Source organism: Ctenopharyngodon idella, chromosome 1, assembly GCF_019924925.1.
Source record: "Ctenopharyngodon idella isolate HZGC_01 chromosome 1, HZGC01, whole genome shotgun sequence".
Classification (NCBI taxonomy): Eukaryota; Metazoa; Chordata; class Actinopteri; order Cypriniformes; family Xenocyprididae; genus Ctenopharyngodon; species Ctenopharyngodon idella.
In genome coordinates, this window is record NC_067220.1 from 27,567,026 (window position 1) to 27,584,106 (window position 17,081).

Sequence of the window (17,081 nt, forward strand, 5' to 3'; positions counted from 1 at the left end):
GTTGTGTATTGATACCGTTGGGTGAAGCGGTCATAGCCGTGTTTTATCGTGAATAAAACACAGCTTTTGACCAATCAGAATCAAGGACAGGAACTAACTGTTTTATAAAAAGAAATAACTGGTGTTTGCCTGGATTATAGAGTAAAGAATAAAATTCTAGATTAACCCTGGCAGTAGACTAGAAGTCTAAAACAAGGCTTTATGTTGAAATTTGGTTGAAATTTATTATAGCCTAGCTTAAAGATTTATCAATCAACAAAAAAATCTAAATCATATGATCTCGACATATTGTAGAGTATATTCAAGGGGAAATTATAGACAGCCTGGGTGGGGAATGAACATAATTATATGGAAGATCATTAGCCTAAAGTAAACCAGCAGCCAAGTCCCTCAGAGGGAGTGCATGTCAGCTCAACTAAATATTAAGGCAAAAGAAAATTAAAAGTGAATGAATAGAGGAATAAATAAAAGTTTCAAATATAGATAAATAATATAAAAACTTATTGAAAGGCCATTCAAATTACTTTGACAAAAAAAAAAAAAAATCTCATGTGTGTGACTGTGAGAGTATGTGTTTGAGTTGAAGGGATGGAGAAAGTGGAGGGTGAACAGTATCCAATATCTAAGAGAAACACGAGCTTGTGGTAATCCACCAAATCCCACACCTAACAGACCACCTTCAATGATTATTAAGTTACATAAGAATGTGACATTTTTATGTGTATGATCAAACGTTTATTTCTGTGTACAAGTGTTTCATCTCACATCTTAACATTCCCTGATAGGGAACAGCTTGAACCGCTGTAGGTCTTGATAGAGCCATCATCATGCTGATTGGTTGAACATTTTTAATATATGAAAAGTGAACATCTCGCTTTCTTTTTAAGCTCATCAATAGCTAACTATGCAATAGCTTAAAAATAAATAAGTCACAAGTTGTACAGTATGTTAAATCCAATTTCTTACTCTTATTAAATGTACAAGTTTACAAAGAAAGAATTAGATTGCTTATGAATGCCTTTATGTTTCTGTTTGCTTCAATAAAGGTTGTTTTCTAAAATGTGAAAATAAGGTCATCTTCTAAACTGAAAATATGAATGGATTTTTAATAGTTTGCAAAAGTTTCACACAATTTTCCAAAAAACTAACAATTTAATGTTATTTTTTTTTTATGTACGTTACTACCTTTCAGCACACAAACCTTTAACAGTTATGTCTATATATAATAAATGCAAGGCCAGCGTTTCATTAATTTTCATGTGAATCAATCCAGTTATGTGGTAAACAGCTGCAAAGTGTGTATGTGCTGCATGTAATTTGCCTTCAGAGTGTCAAAATGCAGGATTAATCACAAAGAAACAAACATTCCTATAAATCAACAAGACAACACAAAGGAAAATGAATCCAATTTCAGTTTTCAGAGTTTCAGAGAATTTGATTATCTTCATCAATAGTTACATTCAAAGTGATCAGGAAAGCACAATGAACTTCACTGCAGGTTTTCCTCCAAAATGCTAAGATAAAGAATTTTCAGTTTTGTGATTAAATCAATTAATTATTAAACAAATGAAAGTATAAAAGATAAAGGATTTAGGGTAAAGAGCCCCAATTCTGCAGGGGCAAAAGTCCTATGACAAGACTCAGTGTTTGTTGATGTGCCTGTACTGCAACAAATTGTTTTCCATTAGCGAAGAAGAAGGGTTTGTTTTGAATGATGCTCTGGACATTGGCAGAAACTATTATAGAGCTACAAATATTTTACTCAAAATTATTTTGCCATATCAAAATTTTTTTCATCTGTATATGCAAGGTATATGCATGCTGGTGGTGCCACCTTTATTTGCAACATGATTTTTATTCCGAACAAACTTCTATGATAATTTCTTGTCATACAAATTTTGTGCCTATATTTAAGAAAAATAAATATATATTTTTATATTTTGTTATTTTGTAAAAAAAAAATATATATATATTTTATACAACATTAAAAAAACACATATGCTGTTGTTGTTGTTGTTGTTGTTAGTAGTAGTAATAGTAGTTTAGTAGTAGTAGTAGTAGAAGTAGAAGTAGTTGAAGTGTCTTTATATATATATATATATATATATTATAGCTAGACAAAGAAAACAATTAATGTTATTTAATGTTTGTAATATTTTATTGTAGCACTTTTATAACAACAAATGTTTATGAACAGGAAATCCTAAAGGTCAGAGATCAATGCTGTTTTACTGCTATATGAACAAATAGTCCAGGCTTATGTTGAGGGTCACAACCTTCAGATTAGTCACAGTAAAACATAAGTCAATGGAGATGGGGTAAAATTACACACTATTAAATAAAGAGAGAATGTGCTCATAAAGCACATAACTGCAAATACTGGAATTTTACTGAAAAACACTAAAAATATTAGTTTTTTTCCACACATTTCCATTATCTCTTCATGACAAGTCTAAATATTAACCTATGCAACAATGTTCATTGTGGTGGAATGTTAGTCTAGCACACAAAAACATACTGGATTTGAAAAAGCAGTTTAAAAACAAACAGCAGTAGAGACTTAGAAAAATTAGATATTTCTTGACTCTAAATTAAATTTGAATGTGCTAAACATTTTGTAATGGCTTCAGGCCTAACAAATAATTAGATTCTGAATCAGTGTAATTAAGAGATTGAATCACAGAAGAAAAAAAAAAGCTCATCAAACACGAAAAAGAGATTTTAATACCATTAAATAATGAACTGAAGCAGGGAACATTAATATAATTGTGTATTTCCCCTGAAGGTAATGGTGAATGGGCTGTAAATTTGAGTTTTTTAGTTCTTTGGCGAAAACAACAGACTGAAAACTGAAGAAGAGGAGCACATCTAAAACCTAAAAATATATGTACCTGTTTATTGTTTAGTAACTCTATACAATTGTTCTTATATTAATTAAATATTAATATTATTATATTAACCATATTAAATTTATAAATTCGATGATATTATATCAAATTTAGCTACTCATGATTTGTTTGACCAAGGTCCGATATATCAGACAAGGCTTGTTTGGTGGTATTAATTAAAATTAGATTTTTTAAATTAATATTTAATAAGATATTTTCGTAATGACATGCCCCATGCAGAAAGCATGCGAGTGAACGGTTTTCTGAGCTCAGTTCCGCTGTCCTGAGGATTCACTAACATAAGTCTGCCACCTACCGGAGACATTAGGAACATGTTCATGATGCTTCTAAAACTGACTTGTCTGTTAAACAACACAAGAACAAGAACGATAAATCTAAGAGACCGATAGCCACAGGTAAACGCTTATATATATCTATGAAAAATGCAAAAACACAGACTCTGAAATTACTGAACTCTAAAAATGCAACCTGCATTTCACTGAATGTGAGACTGAAGCTGCACAGCAGTCTACTGCCTCTTTGTCCCTATGGCAGAACATTTATTACTCTGTGCCCATGTGGCATTGTGCCTGTCTGCTGGTTAGGCCTGATGCCAGCGGACACAGTCATTCCCTTTGAAAGCTGTTCACACAGCCTGGCATCAAAATACCTCTGCTTGCCCCTAATGGTGTTTGAGAACGTAGCATATTGGGAATGTGTTTGTATTCCATGAAAACTTGTCATTCCAATACACACTAATATAGTAAAACATGTCTAACCATATTACACAAATGCATTCATTTACTTAATAAAACAAAGCAGTACAGTATATGTGTATATACTGTATTTATGAGTGTATCTAAATGACTGATTAATAATTTGACTCAATGACAGGTCAAAGTGTCAAACTTGAAGTGTTTAATTAACCCACCAATGGAGACTGTTTCAGTGCAATACTTCAATGAGTCTTGAAGTGTGTATGAAAGTGCAGAAGTGTGTTTGTGTGATATAGTTAAAAAGAAGGGTCTACTTTGAAACAATTTTCGCTCAGAAATTGCTAGTAAATTTCACAAATAATTAAAGAATTCACATTGAATTAAATGACAAACAAACAACTTCAAAAAATCTTTTTTTTTACAGTGTACATTGCACTCATACTGGACACTGCAGTACCCCAGCTAACAAAAAATGTTCTATGAACGTTTTGCTAATGTTCCCATGTTATTTCTGAATGTTTTCTGAATGTACAAAATGTCCCATTTTTATTTATTTAGCCTATTTATTTTTTTGATTTTTGGTTATGTCAATGTTAAGGGAACATTCCATTTTATCATTTTGCAAACATTTTTGGATTGTTACTTTTGAACTCAAACCCTTCTGAAACAAGTAGTAACATAAAAAAAAAATAATAATGTTGCACGAACGTCCAACTAAAATGTTCCAGAAAAAAAAAAAAAAACATTTCATGTTTTTGTGCTAACATCTTGTGAACATTAGACCAGATAACTCTGAATGAACACTCTGTTAACATTACTGGAAAAATGTTTGCCCTTAACTTTAAGAGAACATTGCCAGAACGTAGAGCCAAAGTTCTGAGAACATTCCCTGTTACCTGGTAACGCTACTTTAATAGTAACGCTAATTTAAAAAGGCTGTTTAGTAATATTAATTCGATTTGAATTTGGCTTTAGAAGTTATTTTATAATTTACTTTTTTGGTGAAATATTTGTTTTCATTTGAAATTGCTCATTATATTTTATCATTATAGACTACCGCCTACATCTATGTCAGTGTCTGTAACATAATAGGTAGAATATTGAATCTAGGCAGAACATATTGTGCCACTAGGATGTCATATGGTCTTCTTGTCAGATCAATGAGTTGCTCTGACTGAACCCAGCTTTACGTATCACAGAAAGACAGAGGGAGGGCTGTAGGGATCTGCTTTGAGCCTTTAACATCAATTACACTCAGTTTGATGAATGGGATGGCATTAGAGAAGAGAAATGCTCAGCTGCTCTTTGTATGTGAGCAAATATGTCAGAGTGAGTGTGTCTTTGTTTTCATTTGTGAAGTCACTTAGCAGCATCAAGCTTTGTGTTTGTGTGTGTATACTGTACAAGAAGAGTATCTGTCTGTGTCAAAGAAGCTTTTTTTCACCCCCCACCCTGTAGTTCGGCCCAAAACACTCCCACATTGAGCCTGTCAGACACTCATCAATCAGAAGAGTTAGTAAAAGCCGTTTAGGCAGTTTAACGAGCCAGCCAATCACACGAGAGTGGGCTCATTAGCATACTCAATTGCCCTCATTTATGCAAGAGACTGTTGGAGGTTTAGCCTCATTGTTGTCATAGCAGTGCAGGACTGGAATGAAATGTCTGAACGAACAATATTACAAAAAGAAAACAAACAAAGAAACAATAAAGTAAATAAAATTGCATCATCACTCCAGTTAGCTTTAATTACAGATCTTTCCTTCTTCCATGCTCTATTTTTATCCATATATCATCCTCTATCTATTTGATTTTATTTTGTAATTGTTCTCATTTACCTAATCTTTTTATATAAAAATATTTTCTTTTTATATAAAATATTCTTAATGGGTAAATGCATAATGATAATTGTTTTATCTACACTGACACGCTTTCTGACATTTATTGATACCTTACACAATTTATTATCGTGTAATTCATATCAGATTAGTAGTTATGTATTGTTAAAGTTGTTCTTACAATTTACCTTTATAATAACTTTCATTAAAAACAATAGCATTATTACATTATATAATTATATTACACTGCCCGGCCAAAAGAAAAGTTGCTGTTTGGATTTTAATAGGCAAATACAGTGATTACAGTGATTATTATTTTTCTAGCGTGTTATATGTTTATCAACGGTTCTTTTAACCCTAAAAGATGGAGTGTGTAGCTTTTCATTTCTTAAACAACCATGTATTAAGATGTATCATGGCCATATTCCAGGATGACAATGTCAAGATTCATCAGGCTCAAATTGTGAAAGAATTGTTGGGAGGGAGCATGAAGAATCATTTTTACACATGAATTTGCACTGACCTTAACCTCAGTGTAAGTTTTTGGGATGTGCTGGAGGAGACTTTACAGAGTGCTCACCTCTTGCATTGTCAATACAAGATCTTGACCAAAAATGATGCACCTCTTGATAGAAATAAATGTTGTGATGTTATTCCCATCAAGAGGTGCGTCAATTTTTGGTCAAGATCTTGTATTGACAATGCAAGAGGTGAGCACTCTGTAAAGTCTCCTCCAGCACATCCCAAAAACTTACACTGAGGTTAAGGTCAGTGCAAATTCATGTGTAAAAATGATTCTTCATGCTCTCTGAACCATTCTTTCACAGTTTTAACCCTGGTGAATCTTGACATTGTCATCCTGGAATATGGCCATGATGTGTCTTCCTACATGGTTGTTTAAGAAATGAAAAGCTGCACACTCCATCTTTAAGGGTTAAAAGAACCATTGCCAAACATATAAGCCAAACATAAGTCAAACATGTTAAGTCTAACAGTAGTTTTCAGGTACAGAAATCAAATAATCAAATTTAAAATATATTGTTTATTGTATAAATTAAATACAGCCTAGGGCTGTAATGATTCCTCGATTAAATTCGAATACTCGATTTTAAAAAATCCTCGATTTCAAATTTTTCCGTAAGTTTTGAAGCTGATTGCCTGAGCTTTTTCACCTTGTGATTTTTTTACAGTGTTAACAGCAGGAAAGGCTTCAATGCTGCTTAACATAGCCTGGCTAACTCTCTCTGTTGCTAGTCTGCACTTGCTTGCTACAGACTTACAACAGGAATCCAGCATGACAAGCTTATTCTTGTGAAACTGAAACCTCCCAAGGTTGAGGGACTGAAATAAGAGTTTCGATGTACGTTTACAGTCTATGGTATAGAAGTCTGTTTCTGACCTTGATCTTGACCAAAAAATGATGCACCTCTCAATGGAAATAAATGTTGTGATGTTATTTCCATCAAGAGGTGCATACATTTTTGGTCAAGATCTTCTATTGACAATGCAAGAGGTGAGCACTCTGTAAAGTCTACTCCAGCACATCCCAAAGACTTTCAATGAAATTAAGGTCTGCCAATTCATGTGTGAAAATGATTCTTAATGCTTTGAACCATTCTTTCACAATTTTAACCCTGGTGAATCTTGACATTGTCATCCTGGAATATGGCCATGATGTGTCTTCCTGCATGGTTGTTTAAGAAATGAAAAGCTACACACTTCATCTTTAAGGGTTAAAAGAAACGTTGCCAAACATATAAATGCTAGAAACATAATAATCACTGTAATGATGATCCATCCATAGACTCTTAAGTATTTGCCTATTAAAATCCAAACAGCGACTTTTTTTTTGGCCGGGCAGTGTATATAATATTATTATTATTATTATTAATATTATTATCAGGAGTTACCTTTATAATATATAATAACATTCATTAAAAACAATATAATTATTACATTATATAATAATAATAATAATAATAATAATAACGTAATCCATAAAAAGATTGTTATAGAAAAGTCATTAGGTGCGTCCCAATTCGCGTACTTTACTTATGCTCTATTCTATGACGTTTTTAAGTATAAATAGTGCGAGTAGTGCGTTCACACAGAAAATTCCAAAAAGAAAAAGTGCACTTTTAAATATCCGGATGATGCACTAAATTAACGGAAAAAACGAAGTGTGGAATGTTGGACACTTCATGCACTCAACTGTCGCAGCTTTAATTACGTTGCTGAGGGGGAGGGGGGATCAGACTCTGATGTTTAATGACAAAATAAACATATAAAATTCATACACTACATGGATGAGTACATAGTGCATAAGTACATAGTGTATAAGTGCATAGTGTATAGTGCGTCATTTGGGACTCAACTATTATTTAAAGGAAAAGTCTGTGTTTTATATATCTTCTCTGTGGACCCCTTGCAGTACTTTCCATGTAACTTCTACTGCAGTATGTCCATGGACCCTTGGTTTAAAACCCTGGTGTTAGTGCACTGTCTCTACATGAACAGAATAAAACCATTCCCGAACTAACAAATCCACTCACCCATGCAGCTCTGTATATCTCTGCTATATACACCTGCTCTCTGAATGTCCTAAATATAGTAGAGCCACTGACTTCTCCTCCTCTACACTCCGAACCACATGCTTTCCCACCCAAATGAGACAGTGATGAATCCAAAGGGTTTTTGTTGTCCTGTTTTTATGAACTAGGCCTAAATACCCAGTGACTCTATTCTCCCCGTACAGCTTTTCTGCCTGCCTGCTCTATTGTCCTTAAAGAGACTAGAGCCACAAAGAGAAGCTACACATTAACACAGCCCCTTGTCCTGGCTATTCAGTGTAGCAGAACACAGCTGTCTCACAGTACACTCTACGGTTCTGAAGGGTGAGGGGTGACAGGGGGTTCACTTACATTGAGCGGCCCCCTCTGGAGCACAGAGTGAAGAGTGTTTGGGAGAAATTGAGAAGGATGGCAAAAAAGGCTCAGTATTTTCAGTGATGGAGAGGGTGCTTCGTCACATGTGACAGACAGTTGGGGCGGCCCCTTTCTTGGTCGCTTTGCTAACAGTGTGGCTCGACGTGGACTCGTGTCTTTGTGGCGAGCCGGAGTATGTGCAGAGTGTTTAAGCAGAGTTCAAAGGTCTTTAGCATAGTGAGTCTGTGCTGTACGGTGGAAGCTGAGTAATTAAAACCCTTTGGTGTTTTAATAGCATTACCACCCATTGAGATGATGTTTGCAGATGATTACACTGACTTTCAGCTGGGAATCTCAGCTGTGCTTCTTTAAAATTTGGAATTGCTATTTGCGTTTAAAACAAAAAATATCATTACATCATTTTAGGGAAATTATTTTCCTAAATGATGTTCTTCCTAAATGGGCAAAACTGTTTTTAAACATTTTTAAGATTCAAGACAGCTTACTATAAATTGAGTTACAACCTTTTCTAAATTTCTAAGTAAAAATGTAGGTTTACATACATGGGTAGGTATGTAAAAATTGGAAGCATTGAAAAAGAAGAGCGAAACTTGATTGCTGGGAAAAGGAAATGAACACTGTCATAATTTCAGAATTTTCTATTACAGTTCAATTGCTCTGGATCTTGGCCTTAAGAGGTGTAGTCTTGGTCTGAATCTGAGTCTTTAGGATCTGGTTTTGACTACTACGCTACTGATAAAATGTAACATAAAATACAAACTGAATTTAGAATGAATTTTTTGACCAAAAGCATTTGCAGCCAGTCACGTTAGCTTCACTGTATGCTTGAGCGTCAAATATTCAAATATATTAATCATAATTATTTTGATGTGTCTCATTATTTTATTTTAGCAGAGACAGCACATTTTCTACACATGTGTGTAAATCAGCATTATCTTAGAAAATTCCCAGTACAATAAATATGCTTACATTCGCTTACAGCACAATTATATATCCTTTGTTAAATCAAGAGCCTTTGGTAAAATCGGGACAATTCAATTAATCTTGTTCTCAGCATGACACCCCAAGAGGACATTTCCTCAGCTTATAATGACTGATGTCTCATCCGCACTGCTCTGACAGTGGTCTTATCTGATCTGAGATCAGCTTTCAGTGGTTAAGGAGGAGCAGTCTTGAACTGTGTAAAAATGTCTGTCAGCGTAAACCTAATAAAAGTAAATTAGACAGATTTACACTCATGATGCTGGAGTGGAGGGCAGGAGAAGAGAGACAGAGTGATTTATCATGCAAGGAAAGACAAATTAATAAATAATCACCAGACTCAGCAGAGAGCAGCCAGCCAACAGGAGTTTAAAATGCGTAATGGACTGTGATTAAGAACTCATTTAGCATGAGGCCATGAAGATATGGTCCCATTGTTGCACCTGCATGTGCGTTTTTACAACTGTAAGTTTATGACCCATGTTTCTCCTGTGTGAACTGCGATTATAAGAGAATGTTCACTGCAGTAGTTGCATATTGAGTTAAAGGGATATTCCCCCCAAATGAATATACATATATACATACATACATACACACATATATATATATATATATATATATATATATATATGTGTGTGTGTGTGTGTGTGTGTGTGTGTGAATGTATATATATATATATATATATATATATATAAAATTCTGTGACCCTAAAGGAAAGAATAGTTTAGAGAATGGATGGATGGATATTTCATTATCTTTTACTATTTGGATAAAATCAGAAGAAATTCATATAGATTTGGCATGAAGGGTGAGTAAATGATGACAGAATTTTCATTTTTGGGTGAACTTTGGGTGATCTATATATTCCATTTATTTGAGCTATGTAAATCGGCCATCCAAGGGTTGTCCAGCAGAGGTCAGTAAGAGCTAATTTTTTTTTAATTTTCATTATGTCATGTTGGTTTAATTCAGTGGTCTCAGGCCACAGCCCTGCAGAGTTTAGATTCAACTAGCTCCAACTCACCTGCTTAGAAGTTTCTAGTAATCCTGAAGACCTTGATTAGCTGGATCAGGTTTCAATCAAAAAACTTACTTTAGCTCGATAATAACTTTTTCTTAGAGCTGTTGTAAAGCCAAAACAATCTCTGTCCATTAATTTTCCTATTATCACCGTGAAGCTGCTTTGAAACAATCTGTATTATTAAAAGCGCTATATAAATGAAGATGACTTGACTTGATCAGGTGTGTTTAATTAGGGTTGGAGCAAAACTGTGCAGGGCTGTGGCTCTCGAGGATTTGAGTCTGAGACCACTGGTTTAATTCATGACGATCTACACACGTTAAATGCAAGAATTGTTATTCTGTTCACAACTTGCAACAATTTTTGTAAATACGAAATAATATGTTTTATCATACAAATATGGCATATGTAAAATATTGGATTATTATTTAGATTTGTATTAGATTTTTTTATTTTTTATTTTATTTTTTTATTTTTATTTATTTCTTTTGCAAGCTTGATGTTGATAACAGCACCGTCCAACTTCATAAGCACCACAATTGTTTTAAACATCAGCTTTTCTTCAGCAGAATATCATAATACAACTGACAGCATGTTCTCGTGACTTTAACAGTCATTAAGTCATAAATCTTTGGCAGTGGCAAAATGCTACTTATTTACACTTAATTTAAATAATGGTAGATACTGTGTTCAGTGTTATTTTAGTTTCACTGACATACTTCTGACATTTTTTTTTTTTTTTTGTAACATTTTAAATGAGATTTTATTTGTTATATTTTCTGTTTACATTTTACTTTTAGTTAAAATTTGAGTAATTTAGTTGTGTTTTTGTGTTTTTTATTAGTTATTATTAGCTCTCAGCATAAATGTGTATGCACCGCTAGCAATGCAAAATAAACACTTCACTTGTGCACATTAGACTTTGAAATATATTTCTGCATACTGAGCGGCTGGAGCTGTTCTTTTTTTTTTTTACACAGGGCAGATAGTCTCAGATCTGAAGAGACACAATTAAGAAAAAATTGTTAAATGATCATATAAAATAAAGTCAGAGGTTCTCAAATGAAACTGAATGAATGAATGTTTGTAATTTTGGAGCAATAGCACAGCCTGCTGACAAATAGAGGCAAATAACAGACAATACACTGTCCCCCCAAAACCACATTACAAAAATACATTTTGGCAGGATCAGTTTAAATTAATAAATAATAATAAAATATAATAACAATAATACAAAATAAGATCATTTAAAACATAAGATAATTAAATTTAATTTAAATTACTTCTGGCTTCTTACTTACTTTTGGCATTTCTTTTAGTGCCTAAATGATCCCATCATGTGCAACAGCATGAAATATGCATTATGTGTTCTAGTAGTCATAATTACAAATATCTCAAAATAAACATGAACTTTCCATGTTATCTTAAAGATCAGGGGATATGTTAGATATGCATCCAACACCAAATCAAAAGTGTGTACACATTGACTTAAAAATAGCATATGCGTTGTCAAAGAGATAATGTAAGGAACACGAGATGCATGCTCATATTGTATCAAGCTCATATGACTTTTCTTTTCCGTGGAACACAAAAGGTTTTTGAAGAATATTCTGATTGTTTGCCTAGTAACTTGAGTTATGTAATCAGATTACTTTTTCAAGTAACTAGTAAAGTAACGCATTACTTTTTCAATTTACAACAAAATATCTAAGTTACTTTTTCTAATAAGTAACTCAAGTTACTTTTTCACATTTATTGACTGACAGCTCTCCTGTCCCCATGTTGAGAGAAATAAAGTGCAATGGTGTTGTGTGCGCTGTGTGTAAATATGATGGTTATCGTAGTTCTAGATTAAATGTGAACATACATTTACTCATCTCACTTGCACAAAAACATGTAGTATTCCTCAAAATGAATAAAAACAGTGAAAAAACAATCTATAATTAACTATATTAAATTACACAAATATACTTTATGTATTTAATCTCACTTTATTAACCAATGTCTTTGCTGCTGACCTTCAATGATCTAATTCAACCATACTAAGTAAACATAACTTTAGATTAGATTTAGAAATAAGAGGGTTAAACTTCCTTCTCCTGTATCCTATTCTTCTTTACTTCTACACTTTTGGTATTAAAAAACAAACAAGCAAGCCCAGCCCAAGTGAGAAAAAGTAACGCAAAAGTAATGTAACGCATTACTTTTCATAAAAAGTAACGAAGTAATGCAATTAGTTACTTTTTTAGGGAGTAACGCAATATTGTAATGCATTACTTTTAAAAGTAACTTTCCCCAACACTGATTATAAAGGGGCTGGGTCTCTTGATCTCCAAAAAAAAAAAAAAAAGTACGGTAAAATTGATGGCGTTAATATGCCTTGTGCACCATATTCCACGTCTTCTGAAGCAATGCAGACTTAAGTGTAGTAATGATTGGAGAAGTCTTGTGTATGTCGCCAGAGATGTCTGTTGTTTTCACCAAAATATCCAGTTATGGCATTTTGATTGAACATTATTTCATTTTATTTATTTATTTTTTAATGAAACATATGCATGGTTGAATTGTTCACAATAAGATCTATAACAGGTAACTATTCAGGTGAATTTTCATTTCATGTCGACTTTAAAATAAGAGCTGTTACCAAGGAGGCCTTTACAGTAATACCTGAAGAAACCTATATTCATCTCAGTGGCTGTTTCTCAGCTTAAATATTATCCCCTGGAAGTACTTAGCCTGGATGCTGTTATCTTTGCACATGGCCACTCATTTCTGGGAACATCTATCATGTGACTCACTGATCACTCATCAAAGGCCAAAGACAAAATAAATGTACGTACATTTCATACTTTTAAGAGCCCTCCAAAAATAATGTCACTGGTAAAAGTTCTACCAATTTATGTGTTGCTTGGGGGGATCAGTGGGGAAACCTGCTTTTTACAGCATCTACGGCCCTGTCCCAAATGGCACCCTAAACACTCGTGGTCTTCCTATGAGTCCGCACTTTCGTGACGTAATGCCACTTTGACTGTCGGGAGGATTTCTGCTGTGGAGCTCACACCAGTGTGGGCTCAGGCAAAAGTGCGCATCAAGGACGCATATGGGGGAGCTCGCGAGCACCCTTCTGAGACCTAAAATTGACAAATGGGACACTCTACGGTCTCGTGGATTTAACGGACATGCGCACGCAGCAGCCATTGCAAGTCCACAAGAAAGTGCTATGAAGTGTGCCATATGGGACAGGGCCTACCACCAGGGGGTAAGGGGGTGACACTAACCAGCCAATTCCTGACCCCTGGATGTTACACCTGGGAAATAACTGGATACCTGTGTGTGCTCGAGAACACCATAAACCTACAGTACATGAACAGTGTATAGAACTGTACATAATTCCAAACATTTGACTGGGGAATTGCCACAAATACTGCTCTTGGATTTCATTAAAATTTACAGTGTGGTGAACCTAAACACTTAAGCACTATGAGTATTCCTATACGAGCCAAGTGACTTCCTCAAAGTTAATTCCTCCACGTGTTTCTACCCGCAGTCTAACATTTCTTATTACCATTTAGATTTACAGATATTTGGATGAATGAATGACGAAAATATAGTAAAAAGAGTGAATAACCTCCTATGTGAGATAATAATTGATTCTTCACAAAAATTTGTCTGATGCTATGGACATCATTCCATGCTGTGAGTCATATGACCCAAACTATTTGACATGAGAACATACTCAGAAAAGCACAAGACGGCTGCCAGGCCTGTCAGAAGAAGCCATTACACAGGTACAGAAATTAAACATGACAAATATATATATTATATATATATATATATATATATATATATATATATATATACACAGTGGCAAGAAAAAGTATGTGAACCACTTGCAGAATCTGTGAAAATGTTAATAATTTTAACAAAAGATAATACAAAATGCATGTTATTTTTTATTTAGTACTGTCCTGAGTAAGATATTTTACATAAAAGATGTTTACATATAATCCACAAGAATTTATTAAATTTATTAAAATAACCCCATTCATAAGTATGTGAACCATTGATTCTTAATACTGTGTGTGGTTACCTGGATGATCTACGACTGTTTTTTTGTTGTGTGATGGTTGTTCATGAGTCTCTTGTTTGTCCTGAGCAGTTAAACTGAGCTCTGTTCTTCAGAAAAAATCTCCAGGTCCTGCAGATTCTTCAGTTTTCCAGCATTTTTTGCAAATTTGAACCCTTTACAGCAGTGACTGAATGATTTTGAGATCCGTCTTTTCACACTGAGGACAACTGAGGGACTCAAACACAACTTTTAAAACAACTTTTAAAACAAACATTCACTGATGCTCCAGAAAAAAAACATGATGCATTAATAGATGGGGGTGAAAACATTTGGAATTTGAGGATCAAGGTAAATTGTATTTAATTTGTCTTCCGGGAAACATGAAAGTATCTTCTGTTGCTTCCGAAGGGCAGTACTAAATGAAAAAAAATGATATTCAAGCGAAATAAGAAAAATTTGGACATCTTCATCCTGTTCAAAAGTTTTCACCCCCCGACTCTTAATGCATCATGTTTCCTTCTGAAGCATCAGTGAATGTTTGAACCTTTTTTAATAGTTGTGTTTGAGTCCCTCAGTTGTCCTCCATGTGAAAAGATGGATCTCAAAATCATACAGTCACTGTTGTAAAGGGTTCAAATATGCAAAAGATGGTGGAAAACTGAAGAATCTGCAGGACATGGAAGATTTTTCTGAAGAACAGAGCTCAGTTTAACTGCTCAGAATAAACAAGAGACTCATGAACAACCATCACAAAACAAAAAAAAAAAACAGTCATAGATCATCCAGGTAACCACACACAGTATTAAGAATCAATGGTTCACAAACTTTTGAACTGGGTAATTTTAATAAATTCAGCTATTTTTTTGTCTTATATGTAAACATCTTTTATGTAAAATATCTTACTCAGGACAGTACTAAATAAAAAATAACATGCATTTTGTATGATCTCTCTTATTTTGTTAAAATGTTGCACATTTTCACAGATTCTGCAAGTGGTTCACATACCTTTTCTTGCCACTGTATATATATATATATATATATATATATACAGTGGGTACGGAAAGTATTCAGACCCCCTTAAGTTTTTCACTCTTTGTTATATTTGCTAAAATCATTTAAGTTCATTTTTTTTCCTCATTAATGTACATACAACACCCCATATTGACAGAAAAACACAGAATTGTTGACATTTTTGCAGATTTATTAAAAAAGAAAAACTGAAATATCACATGGTCCTAAGTATTCAGACCCTTTGCTCAGTATTTAGTAGAAGCACCCTTTTGATCTAATACAGCCATGAGTCTTTTTGGGAAATATGCAACAAGTTTTTCACACCTGGATTTGGGGATCCTCTGCCATTCCTCCTTGCAGATCCTCTCCAGTTCTGTCAGGTTGGATGGTAAACGTTGGTGGACAGCCATTTTTAGGTCTCTCCAGAGATGCTCAATTGGGTTTAAGTCAGGGCTCTGGCTGGGCCATTCAAGAACAGTCACGGAGTTGTTGTGAAGCCACTCCTTCATTATTTTAGCTGTGTGCTTAGGGTCATTGTCTTGTTGGAAGGTAAACCTTCGGCCCAGTCTGAGGTCCTGAGCACTCTGGAGAAGGTTTTCGTCCAGGATATCCCTGTACTTGGCCGCATTCATCTTTCCCTCGATTGCAACCAGTCATCCTGTCCCTGCAGCTGAAAAACACCCCCACAGCATGATGCTGCCACCACCATGCTTCACTGTTGGGACTGTATTGGACATGTGATGAGCAGTGCCTGGTTTTCTCCACACATACCGCTTAGAATTAAGGCCAAAAAGTTCTATCTTGGTCTCATCAGACCAGAGAATCTTATTTCTCACCATCTTAGCAAACTCCATGCGGGCTTTCATGTGTCTTGCACTGAGGAGAGGCTTCCGTCGGGCCACTCTGCCATAAAGCCCCGACTGGTGGAGGGCTGCAGTGATGGTTGACTTTCTACAACTTTCTCCCATCTCCCGACTGCATCTCTGGAGCTCAGCCACAGTGATCTTTGGGTTCTTCTTTACCTCTCTCACCAAGGCTCTTCTCCCCCGATAGCTCAGTTTGGCCGGACGGCCAGCTCTAGGAAGGGTTCTGGTCGTCCCAAACGTCTTCCATTTAAGGATTATGGAGGCCACTGTGCTCTTAGGAACCTTAAGTGCAGCAGAAATTTTTTTGTAACCTTGGCCAGATCTGTGCCTTGCCACAATTCTGTCTCTGAGCTCTTCAGGCAGTTCCTTTGACCTCATGATTCTCATTTTCTCTGACATGCACTGTGAGCTGTAAGGTCTTATATAGACAGGTGTGTGGCTTTCCTAATCAAGTCCAATCAGTATAATCAAACACAGCTGGACTCAAATGAAGGTGTAGAACCATCTCAAGGATGATCAGAAGAAATGGACAGCATCTGAGTTAAATATATGAGTGTCACAGCAAAGGGTCTGAATACTTAGGACCATGTGATATTTCAGTTTTTCTTTTTTAATAAATCTGCAAAAATGTCAACAATTCTGTGTTTTTCTGTCAATATGGGGTACTGTGTGTACATTAATGAGGAAAAAAAATGAACTTAAATGATTTTAGCAAATGGCTGCAATATAACAAAGAGTGAAAAACTTAA